We start from the raw sequence: 20,791 nt of genomic DNA on the forward strand, positions 1-20,791 counted from the left end.
CTTAAGAGAGTGATGCCATGGCTCACGTGAGGGATTCAGAGGCTCATGAGAGGGATGCAAGAGTTCAAGAGAGTGATGCAGAGCCTCAAGAGAGGGATGCAGAGGCTCAAGTGAGGAATGAAGAGGCACAAGAGAGGGATGCAGAGGCTCTTGGGAGTGATGCAGAGGCTCAAGAGAGGGATGCAGCCCAGAATTTCGCATAATATTGCATTTTAAGCAAGTTTTCTTGCATTTTGTTTCGCACTAAAAATCATGGAATATAGCAATATTTTGACGTTTATCATCCCCTTTTCCTCTATGTGATATAGGGTTTGGGCTTAAGATTCTGCATCCCTCTCTTGATCCTCTGCATCACTCTCTTGAGCCTCTGCATCACTCTCTTGAGATCTCTGCATCCCTCTCTTAAGCCTCTGAATCCCTCTCTTGAGCCTCTGCATCACCCTCTTAAGCCTCTGCATCCCTCTTTTGAGCCTCAGCATCACTTTCTTAAGCCTCTGCATCACTTTCTTGAGCCTCTGTGTCTCTCTCTTGAGCCTCTGCATCACCATCTTAAGCCTCTGCATCCCTCTTTCGAGCCTCTGCATCACTTTCTTACTCTGCATCCCTTTCTTGAGCCTCTGCATCACTCTCTTGAGCCTCTGCATCCTTTAGCTCTTACCTCTGCATCACTCTCTTGAGCCTCTGCATCCTCTCTTAGCCTCTGCATCCTCTCTTAAGCCTCTGCATCCTCTCTTAGCCTCTGCATCACTCTCTTGACCTCTGCAACCTCTCTTAGCCTCTGCATCACTCTCTTGAGCCTCTGCATCACCTCTCTTAAGCCTCGCATCACTCTCTTAGCCTCTGCATCACTCTCTTAGCCTCTGCATCCCTCTCTTGATCATCGCATCACTCTTATGCCTCTGCATCCTCTCTTGATCCTCTGCATAACTCTCTTGAGCCTCTGCATCACTCTCTTGAGCCTCTGCATCACTCTCTTGAGCCTCTGCATCCTCTCATCAGCCTCTGCAACACTCTCTTCAGCCTCTGCATCACTCTCTTGAGATTCTGCTTCCCTCTCTTGATCCTCAGCATCACTCTCTTGAGCCTCTGCATCACTCTCTTGATCCTCTGCATCACTCTCTTGAGCCTCTGCATAACTCTCTTGAGCCTCTACATCCCTCTCTTCAGCCTCTGCATCACTCTCTTCAGCCTCTGCATCCTCTCTAGAGCCTCTGCATCACTTTCTTGAGCCTCTGCATCCCTCTCTTAAGCCTCTGCATTACATTCTTAAGCCTCTGCGTCACTCTCTACAGAGTCTGCATCACCCTCTTCAGCCTCTGCATCACTGTCATAAGCCTCTGCTTCCCTCTCTTGATCATCTGCATCACAATCTTATGCCTCTGCATCACTCTCTTGATCCTCTGCATAACTCTCTTGAGCCTCTGCATCACTCTCTTGAGCCTCTGCATCACTCTCTTGAGCTTCTGCATCCCTCTCTTCAGCCTCTGCAACACTCTCTTCAGCCTATGCATCACTCTCTTGAGATTCTGCTTCCCTCACTTGATTCTCAGCATCACCCTCTTGATCCATTGCATCACTCTCTTGATCCTCTGCATCACTCTCTTGAGCCTCTGCATAACTCTCTTGAGCCTCTACATCCCTCTCTTGAGCCTCTGCATCCCTCTCTTAAGCCTCTGCATCACATTCTTAAGCCTCTGCGTCACTCTCGAAAGCCTCTGAATCACTCTCTTGAGCCTCTGCATCCCTCTCTTGAGCCTCTGCATCACTCTCTTGAGGTCTCTGCATCACTCTCTTAAGCCTCTGCATCACTCTCTTGAGCCTCTGCATCACTCTCCTGAGCCTCTGCATCACTCTCTTGAGCCTCTGCTTCCCTCTCTTAAGCCTCTGCATAACTCTCTTGAGCCTCTTCATCACTCTCTTGAGCCTCTGCATCACTCTCTTGAGCCTCTGCATCCCTCTCTTGAGCCTCTGCAACACTCTCTTCAGCCTCTGCATCACTCTCTTAATCCTCTGCATCACTCTCTTGAGCCTCTACATCACTCTCTTGAGCCTCTGCATCCCTCTCGTAAGCCTCTGCAACACTCTCTTCAGCCTCTGCATCACTCTCATAAGCCTCTGCATCCCTCTCTTGATCCTCTGCATCACTCTCTTGAGCCTCTGCATCACTCTCTTGAGGTCTCTGCATCACTCTCTTAAGCCTCTGCATCCCTCCTTGATCCTCTGCATCACTCTCTTGAGCCTCTGCATCACTCTCTTGAGCCTCTGCATAACTCTCTTGAGCCTCTGCATCACTCTCTTCAGCCTCTTCATCCCTCTCTTGAGCCTCTGCAAATCTCTCTTCAGCCTCTGCATCACTCTCTTAAGCTTCTGAATCCCTCTCTTGAGGCCTCTGCATAACTCTCTCGAGCCTCTGCATCACACTCTTCATCCTCTGCATCACTCTCGTAAGCCTCTGAATCACTCTCTTGAGCCTCTGCATCCCTCTCTTGAGCCTCTGCATCACTTTCTTAAGCCTCTGCATCACTCGCTTAAGCCTCTGCATCACTCTCTACAGCCTCTGCATCACCCTCTTCAGTCTCTGCATCACTCTCATAAGCCTCTGCTTCCCTCTCTTGATCCTCAGCATCACTCTCTTGAGCCTCTGCATCACTCTCTTGATCGTCTGCATCACTCTCTTGAGCCTCTGCATCACTCTCTTGAGCCTCTGCATTATTCCTTTGAGCCTCTGCATCACTCTCTAAAGCCTCTGCATCACTCTCTTGAGCCTCTGCATCACTCTCCTGAGCCTCTGCATCACTCTCTTGAGCCTCTGCTTCCTCTCTTAAGCCTCTGCATAACTCTCTTGAGCCTCTTCATCACTCTCTTGAGCCTCTGCATCACTCTCTTGAGCCTCTGCATCCCTCTCTTGAGCCTCTGCAACACTCTCTTCAGCCTCTGCATCACTCTCTTAGCCGCTGCATCACTCTCTTGAGCCTCTACATCACTCTCTTGAGCCTCTGCATCCCTCTCGTAAGCCTCTGCAACACTCCCTTCAGCCTCTGCATCACTCTCATAAGCCTCTGCATCCCTCTCTTGATCCTCTGCATCACTCTCTTGAGCCTCTGCATCACTCTCTCGAGGTCTCTGCATCACTCTCTTAAGCCTCTGCATCCCTCTCTTGATCCTCTGCATCACTCTCTTGAGCCTCTGCATCACTCTCTTGAGCCTCTGCATCACTCTCTTGAGCCTCTGCATAACTCTCTTGAGCCTCTGCATCACTCTCTTGAGCCTCTGCATCACTCTCTTGAGCCTCTGCTTCCCTCTCTTAATCCTCTGCATAACTCTCTTGAGCCTCTTCATCACTCTCTTGAGCCTCTGCATCACTCTCTTGAGCCTCTGCATCCCTCTCTTGAGCCTCTGCAACACTCTCTTCAGCCTCTGCATCACTCTCTTAAGCCTCTGCATCACTCTCTTGAGCCTGTACATCACTCTGTTGAGCCTCTGCATCCCTCTCGTAAGCCTCTGCAACACTCTCTTCAGCCTCTGCATCACTCTCATAAGCCTCTGCATCCCTCTCTTGATCCTCTGCATCACTCTCTTTAGCCTCTGCATCACTCTCTTGAGGTCTCTGCATCACTCTCTTAAGCCTCTGCATCCCTCTCTTGATCCTCTGCATCACTCTCTTGAGCCTCTGCATCACTCTCTTGAGCCTCTGCATCCCTCTCATCAGCCTCTGCAACACTCTCTTCAGCCTCTGCATCACTCTCTTGAGATTCTGCTTCCCTCTCTGATCCTCAGCATCACTCTCTTGAGCCTCTGCATCACTCTCTTGATCCTCTGCATCACTCTCTTGAGCCTCTGCATAACTCTCTTGAGCCTCTACATCCTCTCTTCAGCCTCTGCATCACTCTCTTCAGCCTCTGCATCCCTCTCTAGAGCCTCTGCATCACTTTCTTGAGCCTCTGCATCCCTCTCTTAAGCCTCTGCATTACATTCTTAAGCCTCTGCGTCACTCTCTACAGAGTCTGCATCACCCTCTTCAGCCTCTGCATCACTGTCATAAGCCTCTGCTTCCCTCTCTTGATCATCTGCATCACAATCTTATGCCTCTGCATCACTCTCTTGATCCTCTGCATAACTCTCTTGAGCCTCTGCATCACTCTCTTGAGCCTCTGCATCACTCTCTTGAGCTTCTGCATCCCTCTCTTCAGCCTCTGCAACACTCTCTTCAGCCTATGCATCACTCTCTTGAGATTCTGCTTCCCTCACTTGATTCTCAGCATCACCCTCTTGATCCTCTGCATCACTCTCTTGATCCTCTGCATCACTCTCTTGAGCCTCTGCATAACTCTCTTGAGCCTCTACATCCCTCTCTTGAGCCTCTGCATCCCTCTCTTAAGCCTCTGCATCACATTCTTAAGCCTCTGCGTCACTCTCGAAAGCCTCTGAATCACTCTCTTGAGCCTCTGCATCCCTCTCTTGAGCCTCTGCATCACTCTCTTGAGGTCTCTTCATCACTCTCTTAAGCCTCTGCATCACTCTCTTGAGCCTCTGCATCACTCTCCTGAGCCTCTGCATCACTCTCTTGAGCCTCTGCTTCCCTCTTAAGCCTCTGCATAACTCTCTTGAGCCTCTTCACTCTCTTGAGCCTCTGCATCACTCTCTTGAGCCTCTGCATCCCTCTCTTGAGCCTCTGCAACACTCTCTTCAGCCTCTGCATCACTCTCTTAATCCTCTGCATCACTCTCTTGAGCCTCTACATCACTCTCTTGAGCCTCTGCATCCCTCTCGTAAGCCTCTGCAACACTCTCTTCAGCCTCTGTATCACTCTCATAAGCCTCTGCATCCCTCTCTTGATCCTCTGCATCACTCTCTTGAGCCTCTGCATCACTCTCTTGAGGTCTCTGCATCACTCTCTTAAGCCTCTGCATCCCTCTCTTGATCCTCTGCATCACTCTCTTGAGCCTCTGCATCACTCTCTTGAGCCTCTGCATAACTCTCTTGAGCCTCTGCATCACTCTCTTCAGCCTCTTCATCCCTCTCTTGAGCCTCTGCAAATCTCTCTTCAGCCTCTGCATCACTCTCTTAAGCTTCTGAATCCCTCTCTTGAGGCCTCTGCATAACTCTCTCGAGCCTCTGCATCACACTCTTGATCCTCTGCATCACTCTCGTAAGCCTCTGAATCACTCTCTTGAGAATCTGCATCCCTCTCTTGAGCCTTTGCATCCCTTTCTTAAGCCTCTGCATCACTCGCTTAAGCCTCTGCATCACTCTCTACATCCTCTGCATCACCCTCTTCAGTCTCTGCATCACTCTCATAAGCCTCTGCTTCCCTCTCTTGATCCTCAGCATCACTCTCTTGAGCCTCTGCATCACTCTCTTGATCGTCTGCATCACTCTCTTGAGCCTCTGCATCACTCTCTTGAGCCTCTGCATTATTCCTTTGAGCCTCTGCATCACTCTCTAAAGCCTCTGCATCACTCTCTTGAGCCTCTGCATCATTCTCCTGAGCCTCTGCATCACTCTCTTGAGCCTCTGCTTCCCTCTCTTAAGCCTCTGCATAACTCTCTTGAGCCTCTTCATCACTCTCTTGAGCCTCTGCATCACTCTCTTGAGCCTCTGCATCCCTCTCTTGAGCCTCTGAAACACTCTCTTCAGCCTCTGCATCACTCTCTTAAGCCTCTGCATCACTCTCTTGAGCCTCTACATCACTCTCTTGAGCCTCTGCATCCCTCTCGTAAGCCTCTGCAACACTCCCTTCAGCCTCTGCATCACTCTCATAAGCCTCTGCATCCCTCTCTTGATCCTCTGCATCACTCTCTTGAGCCTCTGCATCACTCTCTCGAGGTCTCTGCATCACTCTCTTAAGCCTCTGCATCCCTCTCTTGATCCTCTGCATCACTCTCTTGAGCCTCTGCATCACTCTCTTGAGCCTCTGCATCACTCTCTTGAGCCTCTGCATAACTCTCTTGAGCCTCTGCATCACTCTCTTGAGCCTCTGCATCACTCTCCTGAGCCTCTGCTTCCCTCTCTTAATCCTCTGCATAACTCTCTTGAGCCTCTTCATCACTCTCTTGAGCCTCTGCATCACTCTCTTGAGCCTCTGCATCCCTCTCTTGAGCCTCTGCAACACTCTCTTCAGCCTCTGCATCACTGTCCTAAGCCTCTGCATCACTCTCTTGAGCCTCTACATCACTCTGTTGAGCCTCTGCATCCCTCTCGTAAGCCTCTGCAACACTCTCTTCAGCCTCTGCATCACTCTCATAAGCCTCTGCATCCCTCTCTTGATCCTCTGCATCACTCTCTTTAGCCTCTGCATCACTCTCTTGAGGTCTCTGCATCACTCTCTTAAGCCTCTGCATCCCTCTCTTGATCCTCTGCATCACTCTCTTGAGCCTCTGCATCACTCTCTTGAGCCTCTGCATAACTCTTGAGCCTCTGCACAACTCTCTTGAGCCTCTGCATCACTCTCTTGAGCCTCTGCATAACTCTCTTGAGCCTCTGCATCACTCTCTTCAGCCTCTTCATCCCTCTCTTGAGCCTCTGCAAATCTCTCTTCAGCCTTGCATCACTCTCTTAAGCTTCTGAATCCCTCTCATGAGGCCTCTGCATAACTCTCTCGAGCCTCTGCATCACACTCTTGATCCTCTGCATAACTCTCGTAAGCCTCTGAATCACTCTCTTGAGCCTCTGCATCCCTCTCTTGAGCCTCTGCATCCCTTTCTTAAGCCTCTGCATCACTCGCTTAAGCCTCTGCATCACTCTCTACAGCCTCTGCATCACCCTCTTCAGCCTCTGCATCACTGTCATAAGCCTCTGCTTCCCTCTCTTGATCCTCAGCATCACTCTCTTGAGCCTCTGCATCACTCTCTTGATCGTCTGCATCACTCTCTTGAGCCTCTGCATCACTCTCTTGAGCCTCTGCATTATTCCTTTGAGCCTCTGCATCACTCTCCTGAGCCTCTGCATCATGTCAGACTCCACTCTTGCACAACACCTGTTCCTGGAGCACTTGTTGCTCAATATTCTGTCAATTCCTTCTCTGGTCCAACACATGAACGAAGGAAGACCCCACAGGTGATGGCAGACCACGGGTGATGCGTAAGTCCTCCGGAGACGGGGTAAACTGTCCAACTGACAGGACCCCCCAGCGCACGTCCGACCTCCTTGACGTCTGTCTTAGACTGATGGCGCCAGCGCGGCGCGATGACCGGACCCCCCTTCCTTCGTGACGTCATATTCGCCCCGGGAGGTTTTCATTGGCTCCCTGTGCCACGTCGCTGTCGGCGACCAATCTGGTGTCACTGACGTCACACAGTTTTGGCGGGAAAACAGAAGAGCCAGCGCCATATTGGCTTCCTAAAGGGCCTAAACCACAGGCCAAAAGACTCTTCTTTTACAAATTTCTCGGCACTCCGAGAACACTCCTTTCTCCCACATATACCAAACCTATGCCTGCGACGTAGAGAACGCTCGGGTAAAGTGGACATGACTCTTACTGCAGGCGTGGGAGAAATATAAGGGGGAGAACACCGTCACAATATATATATATATATATATATATATATATATATATATATATATATATATATATATATATATATATATATATATATATATATACATATTTATTTATATATATATATATATATATATATATATATATATATATATATATAATCTTTGGACAACACCCACCAGTGGGACTCGAACCCAGAAAGCACAACTACCTTCCAGTAGCTGGCATAACTAGTATGCTTTAACCCACTACGCCATCAGACCTTACAAAAGAAGTAGATAGTTCGAGATATATATATCTCAAACATCTCTACCTCCCGAAGGCACCAGATGAGTGAGGGGTCAGTCTGCAATTTTCGTCAAGCCACTGTCAATGTGAGAGAACTCGTGTCCAGCTTATAAGCCTATACTTGCATAAACCACAAGTGAAGATAAACAATCTTTGGACAACACCCACCAGTGGGACTCGAACCCAGAAAGCACAACTACCTTCCAGTAGCTGGCATAACTAGTTATGCCAGCATACTAGTTATGCATACTAGTTATGCCAGCTACTGGAAGGTAGTTGTGCTTTCTGGGTTCGAGTCCCACTGGTGGGTGTTGTCCAAAGATTGTTTATCTTCACTTGTGGTTTATGCAAGTATAGGCTTATAAGCTGGACACGAGTTCTCTCACATTGACAGTGGCTTGACGAAAATTGCAGACTGACCCCTCACTCATCTGGTGCCTTCGGGAGGTAGAGATGTTTGAGATATATATATCTCGAACTATCTACTTCTTTTGTAAGGTCTGATGGCGTAGTGGGTTAAAGCATACTAGTTATGCCAGCTACTGGAAGGTAGTTGTGCTTTCTGGGTTCGAGTCCCACTGGTGGGTGTTGTCCAAAGATTGTTTATCTTCACTTGTGGTTTATGCAAGTATAGGCTTATAAGCTGGACACGAGTTCTCTCACATTGACAGTGGCTTGACGAAAATTGCAGACTGACCCCTCACTCATCTGGTGCCTTCGGGAGGTAGAGATGTTTGAGATATATATATCTCGAACTATCTACTTCTTTTGTAAGGTCTGATGGCGTAGTGGGTTAAAGCATACTAGTTATGCCAGCTACTGGAAGGTAGTTGTGCTTTCTGGGTTCGAGTCCCACTGGTGGGTGTTGTCCAAAGATTGTTTATCTTCACTTGTGGTTTATGCAAGTATAGGCTTATAAGCTGGACACGAGTTCTCTCACATTGACAGTGGCTTGACGAAAATTGCAGACTGACCCCTCACTCATCTGGTGCCTTCGGGAGGTAGAGATGTTTGAGATATATATATCTCGAACTATCTACTTCTTTTGTAAGGTCTGATGGCGTAGTGGGTTAAAGCATACTAGTTATGCCAGCTACTGGAAGGTAGTTGTGCTTTCTGGGTTCGAGTCCCACTGGTGGGTGTTGTCCAAAGATTGTTTATCTTCACTTGTGGTTTATGCAAGTATAGGCTTATAAGCTGGACACGAGTTCTCTCACATTGACAGTGGCTTGACGAAAATTGCAGACTGACCCCTCACTCATCTGGTGCCTTCGGGAGGTAGAGATGTTTGAGATATATATATCTCGAACTATCTACTTCTTTTGTAAGGTCTGATGGCGTAGTGGGTTAAAGCATACTAGTTATGCCAGCTACTGGAAGGTAGTTGTGCTTTCTGGGTTCGAGTCCCACTGGTGGGTGTTGTCCAAAGATTGTTTATCTTCACTTGTGGTTTATGCAAGTATAGGCTTATAAGCTGGACACGAGTTCTCTCACATTGACAGTGGCTTGACGAAAATTGCAGACTGACCCCTCACTCATCTGGTGCCTTCGGGAGGTAGAGATGTTTGAGATATATATATCTCGAACTATCTACTTCTTTTGTAAGGTCTGATGGCGTAGTGGGTTAAAGCATACTAGTTATGCCAGCTACTGGAAGGTAGTTGTGCTTTCTGGGTTCGAGTCCCACTGGTGGGTGTTGTCCAAAGATTGTTTATCTTCACTTGTGGTTTATGCAAGTATAGGCTTATAAGCTGGACACGAGTTCTCTCACATTGACAGTGGCTTGACGAAAATTGCAGACTGACCCCTCACTCATCTGGTGCCTTCGGGAGGTAGAGATGTTTGAGATATATATATCTCGAACTATCTACTTCTTTTGTAAGGTCTGATGGCGTAGTGGGTTAAAGCATACTAGTTATGCCAGCTACTGGAAGGTAGTTGTGCTTTCTGGGTTCGAGTCCCACTGGTGGGTGTTGTCCAAAGATTGTTTATCTTCACTTGTGGTTTATGCAAGTATAGGCTTATAAGCTGGACACGAGTTCTCTCACATTGACAGTGGCTTGACGAAAATTGCAGACTGACCCCTCACTCATCTGGTGCCTTCGGGAGGTAGAGATGTTTGAGATATATATATCTCGAACTATCTACTTCTTTTGTAAGGTCTGATGGCGTAGTGGGTTAAAGCATACTAGTTATGCCAGCTACTGGAAGGTAGTTGTGCTTTCTGGGTTCGAGTCCCACTGGTGGGTGTTGTCCAAAGATTGTTTATCTTCACTTGTGGTTTATGCAAGTATAGGCTTATAAGCTGGACACGAGTTCTCTCACATTGACAGTGGCTTGACGAAAATTGCAGACTGACCCCTCACTCATCTGGTGCCTTCGGGAGGTAGAGATGTTTGAGATATATATATCTCGAACTATCTACTTCTTTTGTAAGGTCTGATGGCGTAGTGGGTTAAAGCATACTAGTTATGCCAGCTACTGGAAGGTAGTTGTGCTTTCTGGGTTCGAGTCCCACTGGTGGGTGTTGTCCAAAGATTGTTTATCTTCACTTGTGGTTTATGCAAGTATAGGCTTATAAGCTGGACACGAGTTCTCTCACATTGACAGTGGCTTGACGAAAATTGCAGACTGACCCCTCACTCATCTGGTGCCTTCGGGAGGTAGAGATGTTTGAGATATATATATCTCGAACTATCTACTTCTTTTGTAAGGTCTGATGGCGTAGTGGGTTAAAGCATACTAGTTATGCCAGCTACTGGAAGGTAGTTGTGCTTTCTGGGTTCGAGTCCCACTGGTGGGTGTTGTCCAAAGATTGTTTATCTTCACTTGTGGTTTATGCAAGTATAGGCTATATATATATATATATATATATACATATTATTTATATATATATATATATATATATATATATATATATATATATATATATATATATATATATATATATATATATATATATATATATATATATATATATATATATATACATATTTAAAACCCGCGAGGCTCGCGAGACGACGGCGTGACCTTACTTAGCAATAGAGGTCGTGAGAGAGGGTCGCGCTTTGCTGAGCTCCTGGCAAAGGAGGAACCCCTAGTTGTGTGCTCCAATAAGAGGAGGTAATCAAGCAGGCATTTATGTGTGAAGCCTGAGGACGATTTAAAGTGCTCAAATCAGGACTGGAAGAAGCCTTCCAGTCCTGACTTGAAATTGTCGAACCATCACGAACTATCACGGGGCGTGTGTTACTGATGTTATCAGCCGTGATACGTTTTCGTTGTCATAGTGAGATAGTGAGAATTTGGTGGTGGTGGTCCTTACCAGGTTGTCTAGGGTGTATGAGGAGTAAGGGAAACAGCCTAGTACACAAGTCACAAATTATACGTACAAGTCACAGGATTATATTTAACAAGGCGTTTCCTTACAACATAAGATCACTATGTATTATAACTCAAGTGGCTCTGACCACCCCACGGCTCACTGTCCCATTCCTGTGTCATGCACCCAGCCACAAACCGCTATCATCCAACAACACATGTATTTTTGCCTCTAGGAAACCTGGACTCTTATAAAACCTCTCCAACTTCTGCAATATTACTCTACCCAATCTTGCAACCCTGGATATAGACAAGGATAGGCTTATCTGACTGAACGGCCGGAGAAAAACCCCTCAATAGCAGGAACGGTCGGCAGCGATACACCTCCACCTTCAGTCCAAGATGGCGTCCACCTCTCTTGCCTCATTGCCCCTTAATGTCTACTCTTTACATATGCTATCAAACACATTAATGATTTATTTACTATATTCCCCCATGCATACATTTTTATAGAGTCCCATTTTTCCCTTACATAGTAAAGCTATTCAAGTTCACATCATTTCTGATGATCTCCAGCTGAGAAGGCACTACAGTACTTTACTGTGCGGAGTAATAATGATGACTCGCAGCCTCTCTGATCTCAGCTGGGGATTTATATTAATATACACTCTCCCTGTGTCCACCAACATTTTACAACCGAAAACCAACCTCCCACAGGAGGTGAGGTTCGTAACACCCCTCCTAAGCCATGGAGAAAAAAAAAAAGGGGGAAATTCTTAAAGGAATTTCACTTTTTTCACATAAAATTAACACCTCAAACAGATTTCATAGTAATTGTAAAGAAACAGTAAATGATATATAATAAACACAAGACAAACAAGAATATATACATCTCTGAGCAATAGTACAAACCCTAATGTCACTCCAGGTTTTGGCAATCTAGAAAGTGCATCTGCTACTACCATTTAATTTTCCTGGAATATGTTTGATGACCAGATTGTAATCTTGCAGCAATAAAGACCACCTTAATATTCTCTGGTTGGAATTCTTCATCCTAGCAATAAATGTTAAGGGGTTGTGGTCAGTAAACACTTCAACAGTATTGGCTGATAAATAAATGTTCAAATTTTTTAACAGCTAGTAATAATGATAAAGTCTCCTTCTCCACTGTGGAGTAATTCTGTTGACATTTAGTAAATTTTTTAGAATAGTAATGTATTGGATGATTAATACCCTCATCATCTACTTGCATTAGCACAGAACCAGCACCCCAGTCCGAAGCATCTATATATAGTTTGAATGGCTTAGAGTAGTCAGGAGTAGCTAACACTGGACCAGATGACAACATTCCTTTTAGTTTAGTAAATGCTTCCTGACATTCCTGAGACCATCTAAACTTTACATTTTTACATAGCAAGTTTGTCAAACGAGCTGCAATTGCTGCAAATTTTTACAGAACTTCCTATAATAAGCACACATTCCTAGATATCTTTGTACCTCCCTCTTGTTAGTCAACACTGGATACTCTAATATATAATTTACTTTATTTTTGAGTGTAACACCTTCCCATTTCCCACTTCATATCCTAAGTAAGAAATACTAGCTCTAGCAAAAGTACATTTATGTAAGTTTACAGTTAAATTAGCCCTCTTTTAAGCATTTTAAATAGTTTAGCCAAACCTTTATCATATGGTCCTCCCAATTATTGTGAAAAATTACAATATCATCCAAGTAAGCTCTACATTGTGGTATGTCTTTTAACACTAAGTTCATAAGAAGCTGGAAAGTTGCTGGGGCATTTTTCAGCACAAAGGCATTACAGTGAATTCATACAACCCATCTGCAGTTATAAATGCACTCATCTCCCGAGCTCTTGGTGTTAAAGGAATCTAGTTTGGTTTACAAACTTGGCTTTACCAACACTGTCAATACATCATCTAATCTAGGCATTGGAAAGTTATCATCAACAGTCATTACATTTAGCTTACGGTAGTCAATGACCAACCTCTGAGTTCCATCCTCAGAGGGATGCAGAGGCTCATGAGAGTGATTCAGAGGCTTACGAGAGTGATGCAGAGGCTTAAGAGAGTGATGCAGAGGCTTAAGAGAGTGAGGGCACAGGTTCAGAGAGAGGGATGCAGGGGCTCAAGAGAGTGATGCAGAGGCTCAGAGAGGGCTGCAGAGACTTTAGAGAGTGATGCAAAGGCTCATGAGAGGGATGCAGAGGTTCATGAGAGGGATGCAGGAGTTCAGGAGAGGGATGCATAGGCTCAAGAGAGTGATTCAGAGGCTTACGAGAGTGATGCAGTGGATTAAGAGAGTGATGCAGAGGCTTACGAGAGGGATGCAGAGGCTCAAGAGAGTGATGCAGAGGCTCAAGAGAGGGATGCAGGGGCTCAAGAGAGGGATGCAGGAGGCTCAAGTAAGGGATGCAGCGGCACAAGAGAGAGATGCAAAGGCTCTTGAGAGTGACGCAGAGACTCAAGAGAGGGATGCAGAGGCTTAAGAGTGTGATGCAAAAGCTAGGAGAGGGATGCAGAGGCTCATGAGTGGGATGCAGAGGCTCAAGAGAGTGATGCAGAGGATGAAGAGAGGGATGCAGAGGCTTAAGCGAGAGATGCAGAGACTCAAGAGAGGGATGCAGAGGCTCAAGAGAGTGATGCAAAGGCTCAAGTGAGTGATGCAGAGGCTCAAGAGAGCGATGCAGAGGATCAAGAGAGTGATGCACAGGCCCAGGAGAGTGATGCAGTAGACCAAGAGAGGGATTCAGAGGCTCAAGAGAGGGAATCAGAGGCTTAAGAGAGTGATGCAGAGGCTGAAGAGAGTATTGCAGAGGCTCACGAGAGGGATGCAGAGGCTCAAGAGAGTGATGCAGAGACTCACGAGAGTTATGCAGAGGCTCAGAAGAGTGATGCAGAGGCTTACGAGAGTGATGCAGAGGCTCAAGAGATGGGATGCAGAGGCTTAAGAGAGTGATGCAAAGGCTCAAGAGAGGATGCAGAGGCTCAAGAGAGGGATGCAGGGGCTCAAGAGAGGGATGCAGGGGCTAAAAAGAGGGATGCAGAGGCTCAAGTAAGAGATGCAGAGGCACAAGAGAGAGATGCAAAGGCTCTTGAGAGTGACCAGAGACTCAAGAGAGGGATGCAGAGGCTCAGGAAAGGGATGCCGAGGCTTAAGAAAGTGATGCAGGGGCTCAAAATAGGGATGCAGAGGATTAAGAGGGTGATGCAGAGGCTCAAGAGAGTGATGGAGAGGCTCAAGAGAGGGATGCAGGGGCCCAAGAGAGTGATGCAGAATCTCCTGAGAGTGACGCAGAGGATCAAGAGAGAGATGCAGAGGCTTTAGAGAGTGATGCAAAGGCTCAGGAGGGGGATGCAGAGGCTCATGAGAGGGATGCAGGAGTTTAAAAGAGTGATGCAGAGGCTCAAGAAAGGATGCAGAGGCTTAAGAAAGTGATGCAGAGGCTCAAAAAAAGGGATGCAGAGGCTTAAGAGGGTGATGCAGAGGCTCAAGAGAGTGATGCAGAGGCTCAAGAGAGGGATGCAGAGGCTCAAGAGAGTGATGCAGAGGATCAAGAGAGGGAAGCAAAGGCGTAAGAGAGTGATGCTGAAGCTGAAGAGAGTGATGCAGAGGCTCTAGAGAGTGACGCAGAAGCTTAAGAGAGTGATGCAGAGATTCAAGAGAGTGATGCAGAGGATCAAGAGAGTGATGCAGAGGCTCGAGAGAGTCATGCAGAGGCTCAAGAGAGGGATTCAGAGGCTTAAGAGAGTGATGCAGAGACCTCAAGAGAGTGATGCAGAGGCTCAAAAGAGTGATGCAGAGGCTCATGAAAGTGATGCAGATGCTCTAGAGAGTGATGCAGAGGATCAAGAGAGTGTTGCAGAGGCTCAAGAGAGTGATGCAAACGATCAAGAGAGTGATGCAGAGGCTCAAGAGTGATGCAGAGGATCAAGAGAGTGAAGCAGAGGCTTAAGAGAGTGATGCAGAGGCTGAAGAAAGTGATGCAGAGGCTCAAGAGAGTGATTCAGAGGCTTACGAGAGTGATGCAGAGGCTTAGGAGAGTGATGCAGAGGCTTAAGAGAGTGAGGCAGAGGCTCAAGAGAGGGATGCAGGGGCTTTACTGAAAGCTTCGATGGATCACATTCTGCCCAATCCCTCCCTGCAGTTTTCAAAATATCAAAAACATAACAAATTCGACGCTTGAACAATATTTTTGATCCAAATTCTGGCTCTCTGCACGTATTCGCAGTTTGAAATTACGACTTTTTACACCGAAAATGTGCCAATTACTGAAAGCGGCGATGGATCACATTTTGCCCAAACACTCCCTGCAGTTTTCAAAAAATCCCAAACATCCCAAATTCGAAGCTTGAGTCATATTTTGGAGCCAAGTTCTGGCACTCTGCACGTATTCGCAGTTTGAAATTACGACTTTTTATACCGAAAATATGCCAATTACTGAGAGCGGCGATGTATCACATTATGCCCAAACCCTCCCTGTAGTTTTCAAAATACCCCAAACATCCCAAATTCGATCCTGGATCCTAATTTTTGAGCCAAATTCTGACTCTCTGCACGTATTCGCAGTTTGAAATTACGATTTTTAATACTGAAAATATGCCAATAACTAAAAGCAGCGATAGGTCACATTTTGCCCAAACCCCCCTGCAGTTTTCAAAATATCCCTAACATCTTAAATTCGACCCGTCAGCCATAACTACTGCGAAAGCATTTGCCAAGGATGTTTTCATTAATTAATCCCTGGAATACGATCCCCTGCCGCGAAGAATCGTTTTTTCATCCAAGTACACATTTTAATGTTGCGTTAAACAAAGGTTACAGCTAAGGAAATGCGCCCAGTAAATCCTCCCCGGCCAGGATACGAACCAATGACATAACGCTAGCGGAACGCCAGGCGAGTGTCTTACCATTACTCCACAGAGACTGTAACTCCAAAATCCATATACAAAAAATATGCTAATAACTGAGAGCGGCGATGGATCACATTTTGCCCAAACCCTCCCTGCAGTTTTCAAAATACCCCAAACATCTCAAATTCGACCCTTAAGAATTATTTTGGAGCCAAATTCTGGCTCTCTACTTGTATTCGCAGTTTGAAACTACGAATTTTCATACTGAAAATATGCAAATTACTGAAAGCAGCGATGGGTCATATTTTGCCCAAACCCTCCCTGCAGTTTTCAAAATATCCCCAACATCCCAAATTCGACCCTTGAGCCATATTTTGGAGCCAAATTCTGGCTCTCTGCACATATTCGCAGGTTGAAATTACGACATTTTATATCGAGAATATGCAAATTACTGAAAGCAGCGATGGTTCATATTTTGCCCCCCCAACAGTTTTTTTAATATGCCAAACATCCCCAATTCGACGCTTGAGACATATTTTGGAGCCAAAATCGGGTTCTATGCGCGTATTCGCAGTTTGAAATATTTTCATTTTATACCGACAATATGCAAATTACTGTGAGCGGCGATGGGTCACATTTTGCCAAAACCCCCCTGCAGTTTCAAAATATCCCAAACTTCCCAAATTCGACCCTTAAGCTATATTTTGGAGCCAAATTCTGGCTGTCTGCACGTATTCGCAGTTTGAAATTACGACTTTTTATTCCGAAAAAATGCCATTTACTGAGAGCGGCGAGGGATCACATTTTGCCCAAACCCTCCCTGCACTTTTCAAAATATCCAAAACATCCAAAAGTCGACCCTTGAGCCATATTTTGAAGCCAAATTCTGGCTCTCTGCATGTATTCCCAGTTTGAAATGACGACTTTTTATACCAAAAATATGCCAATTACTGAGAGCGACGATGGACCACATTTCGCCTAATCCCTCCCTGCAGTTTTCAAATAACCTAAACATCCTAAATTCGACCTTTGAGCCTAATTTTGGAGCCACATTCTGGCTCTCTGCACGTATTCGCAGTTTGAAATTACGACTTTTTATACCGAAAATATGCTAATTACTTAGAGCTGCGATGGATCACATTTTGCCCAAGCCGTCCCTGCAGTTTTCAAAATATCGCAAACATCCCAATTTCGACCCATAAGAATTATTTTGAACACAAATTCTGGCTTTCTGCACGTATTCGCAGTTTGAAATTACGACTTTTTATAACGAAAATATGACAATTACTGAAAGCGGCGATTGATCACATTTTGCCGAAACCCTTCCTGCAGTTTGCAAAATATCCAAAACATCCCAAATTCAACCCTTGTGCTATATTTTGGAGCAAAATTCAGGCACTCTGCACGTATTTCCAGTTTGAAATGACGTCTTTTTATACCAAAAATATGCCAATTACTGAGTGCCACGATGGACCACATTTTGCCTAATCCCTCCCTGTAATTTTCAAAAGAACCCAAACATCCCAAATTCGACGCTTGAGACATATTTTGGAGCCAAATTCGGGCTCTCTGCACGTATTCGCAATTTGAATTTATTTCATTTTATACCGACAATATGCCAATTACTGAGAGCGGCGATGGGTCACATTTTGCCAAAACTCCCCCTGCAGTTTTCAAAATATCCCAAACATCCCAAATTCGAACCTTGAGTCATATTTTGGAGCCAAATTCTGGCTCTCTGCACGTATTCGCAGTTTGAAATTACGAATTTTTATTTATTTATTTTTTTTTTTTTTTGAGATATATACAAGAGTTGTTATATTCTATTACAGCCACTAGTACGCGTAGCGTTTCGGGCATATCCCTGGAATACGATCCCCTGCCGCGAAGAATCGTTTTTTCATCCAAGTACACATTTTAATGTTGCGTAAAACAAAGGCTACAGCTAAGGAAATGCGCCCAGTAAATCCTCCCCGGCCAGGATACGAACCAATGACATAACGCTAGCGGAACGCCAGGCGAGTGTCTTACCACAACACCACGGAGACTGTAAATACAAAATCCATATACAAAATAATATGCTAATTACTGAGAGCGGCGATGGATCACATTTTGCCCAAACCCTCCCTGCAGTTTTCGAAATATCCCAAACATCTCAAATTCGACCCTTAAGAATTATTTTGGAGCCAAATTCTGGCTCTCTGCACGTATTCGCAGATTGAAACTACGAATTTTTATACTGAAAATATGCAAATTACTGAAAGCAGCGATGGGTCATATTTTGCCCAAACCCTCCCTTCAGTTTTCAAAATATCCCCAACATCCCCAATTCGACCCTAGAGCCATATTTTGGAGCCAAATTCTGGCTCTCTGCACATATTCGCAGGTTGAAATTACGACATTTTATATCGAGAATATGCAAATTACTAGAAGCAGAGATGGGTCATATTTGGCCACCCCCCCTCGCCGTTTTTTTAATATCCCAAACATCCCCAATTCGACGCTTGAGACATATTTTGGAGCCAATATCGGGTTCTCTGCACGTATTCGCAGTTTGAAATATTTTCATTTTATACCGACAATATGCAAATTACTGAGAGCGGCGATGGGTCACATTTTGCCAAAACCCCCCTGCAGTTTCAAAATATCCCAAACTTCCCAAATTCGACCCTTAAGCTATATTTTGGAGCCAAATTCTGGCTGTCTGCACGTATTCGCAGTTTGAAATTACGACTTTTTATTCCGAAAAAATGCCATTTACTGAAGCGACGATGGATCACATTTTGCCCAAACCCTCCCTGCACTTTTTAAAATATCCAAAACATCCAAAAGTCGACCCTTGAGCCATATTTTGAAGCCAAATTCTGGCGCTCTGCACGTATTCGCAGTTAGAAATTACGACTTTTTATATCGAAAATATGCCAATTACTGTAAGCGGCGATGGATCACATTTTGCCCAATTCTCCTGCCGTTTTCAAAATATCCCAAACATCCCAAATTCGACGCTTGTATATTTTGGAGCAAATTCTGCTCTCTGAAGTATTCGCAGTTTAAAATTACGACTTTTTATATCGAAAATATGCCAATTACTGAGAGGGCGATGGATCACATTTTGCCCAAACCTTCCCTGCAGTTTTCAAAATATCCCAATCATCCCAAATTCGACCTATAAGAATTATTTTGGAGCCAAATTCTGGCTCTCTGCGCGTATTCGCAGTCTAAAATTACGACTTTTATACTGAAAATATGCCAATTACTGATAGGAGCGATGGGTCACATTTTGCCCAAACCCCCCTGCAGTTTGCAAAATATCCTAAACATCCTAAATTCGACCTTGAGCCTAATTTTGGAGCCAAATTGGCTCTCTGCACGTATTCGCAGTTTGAAATTACGACTTTTTATACTGAAAATATGCTAATTACTAAGAGCGAAAGGTCACATTTTGCCCAAACCCCCCTGCAGTTTTCAAAATATCCCAAATATCCCAAATTCGACCCTTGAGCCTAATTTTGGAGCCAAATCTGACTCTCTGCACGTATTCGCAGTTTGAAATTACGTCTTTTTATACTGAAAATATGCCAATTACTGACAGCGATGGACACATTTTGCCCAAACCCCGTGCAGTTTTCAAAATAACCCAAACATCCTAAATTCGACCTTGAGCTAATTTTGAAACCAAAGTCTGGCTCTCTGCACGATTCGCAGTTTAAATGACGACTTTTTATACCAAAATATGCAATTACTGGAGCGACGATGGACACATTTTGCCTAATCCCTCCTGCAGTTTTCAAATAACCAAACATCCCAAATTCGACCTTGAGCCTAATTTTGAGCCAATTCTGGCTCTCTGCACGTATTCGCAGTTTAAAATTACGACTTTTTATACGAAAATATGTCAATTACTGAGCGCGATGGATCACATTTTGCCCAAACCCCCCTGCAGTTTTCCAAAATATCCAAATCCCAAATTCGACCCTTGAGCCTAATTTTGGAGCCAAATCTTACTCTCTGCACGTATTCGCAGTTTGAAATTACGTCTTTTTATACTGAAAATATGCTAACACTTAGAGCTGCGATGGATCACATTTTGCCCAAGCCCGCCCTGCAGTTTTCAAAATATCCCAATCATCCCAAATTCGACCCATAAGAATTATTTTGAACACAAATTCTGGCTTTCTGCACGTATTCGCAGTTTGAAGTTACGACTTTTTATACCGAAAATATGACAACTACTGAAAGCAGCGATTGATCACATTTTGCCCGAACCCTTCCTGCAGTTTACAAAATATCCAAAACATCCAAAATTCAACCCTTGTGCTATATTTTGGAGCCAAATTCAGGCTCTCTGCACTTATTTCCAGTTTGAAATGACGACTTTTTATGAAATGACGACTCCAAAATATAGCTCAAGGGTCGAATTTGGGATATTTGGGATATTTTGAAAACTGCAGGGGGGTTTGGGCAAAATGTGACCTTTCGCTGGTGTCAGTAATTGGCATATTTTCAGTATAAAAAGACGTAATTTCAAACTGCGAATACGTGCAGAGAGTCAGAATTTGGCTCCAAAATTAGGCTCAAGGGTCGAATTTGGGATGTTTGGGATATTTTGAAAACTGCATGGAGGGTTTGGGCAAAATGTGATCCATCGCCGCTCTTAGTAATTAGCATATTTTCAGTATAAAAAGTCGTAATTTCAAACTGCGAATACGAGCAGAGAGCCATAATTTGGCTACAAAATTAGGCTCAAAGGTCGAATTTAGGATGTTTAGGATATTTTGCAAACTGCATGGGGGTTTGGGCAAAATGTGACCCA

Source organism: Procambarus clarkii, chromosome 69 (assembly GCF_040958095.1).
Source record: "Procambarus clarkii isolate CNS0578487 chromosome 69, FALCON_Pclarkii_2.0, whole genome shotgun sequence".
NCBI lineage: Eukaryota > Metazoa > Arthropoda > Malacostraca > Decapoda > Cambaridae > Procambarus > Procambarus clarkii.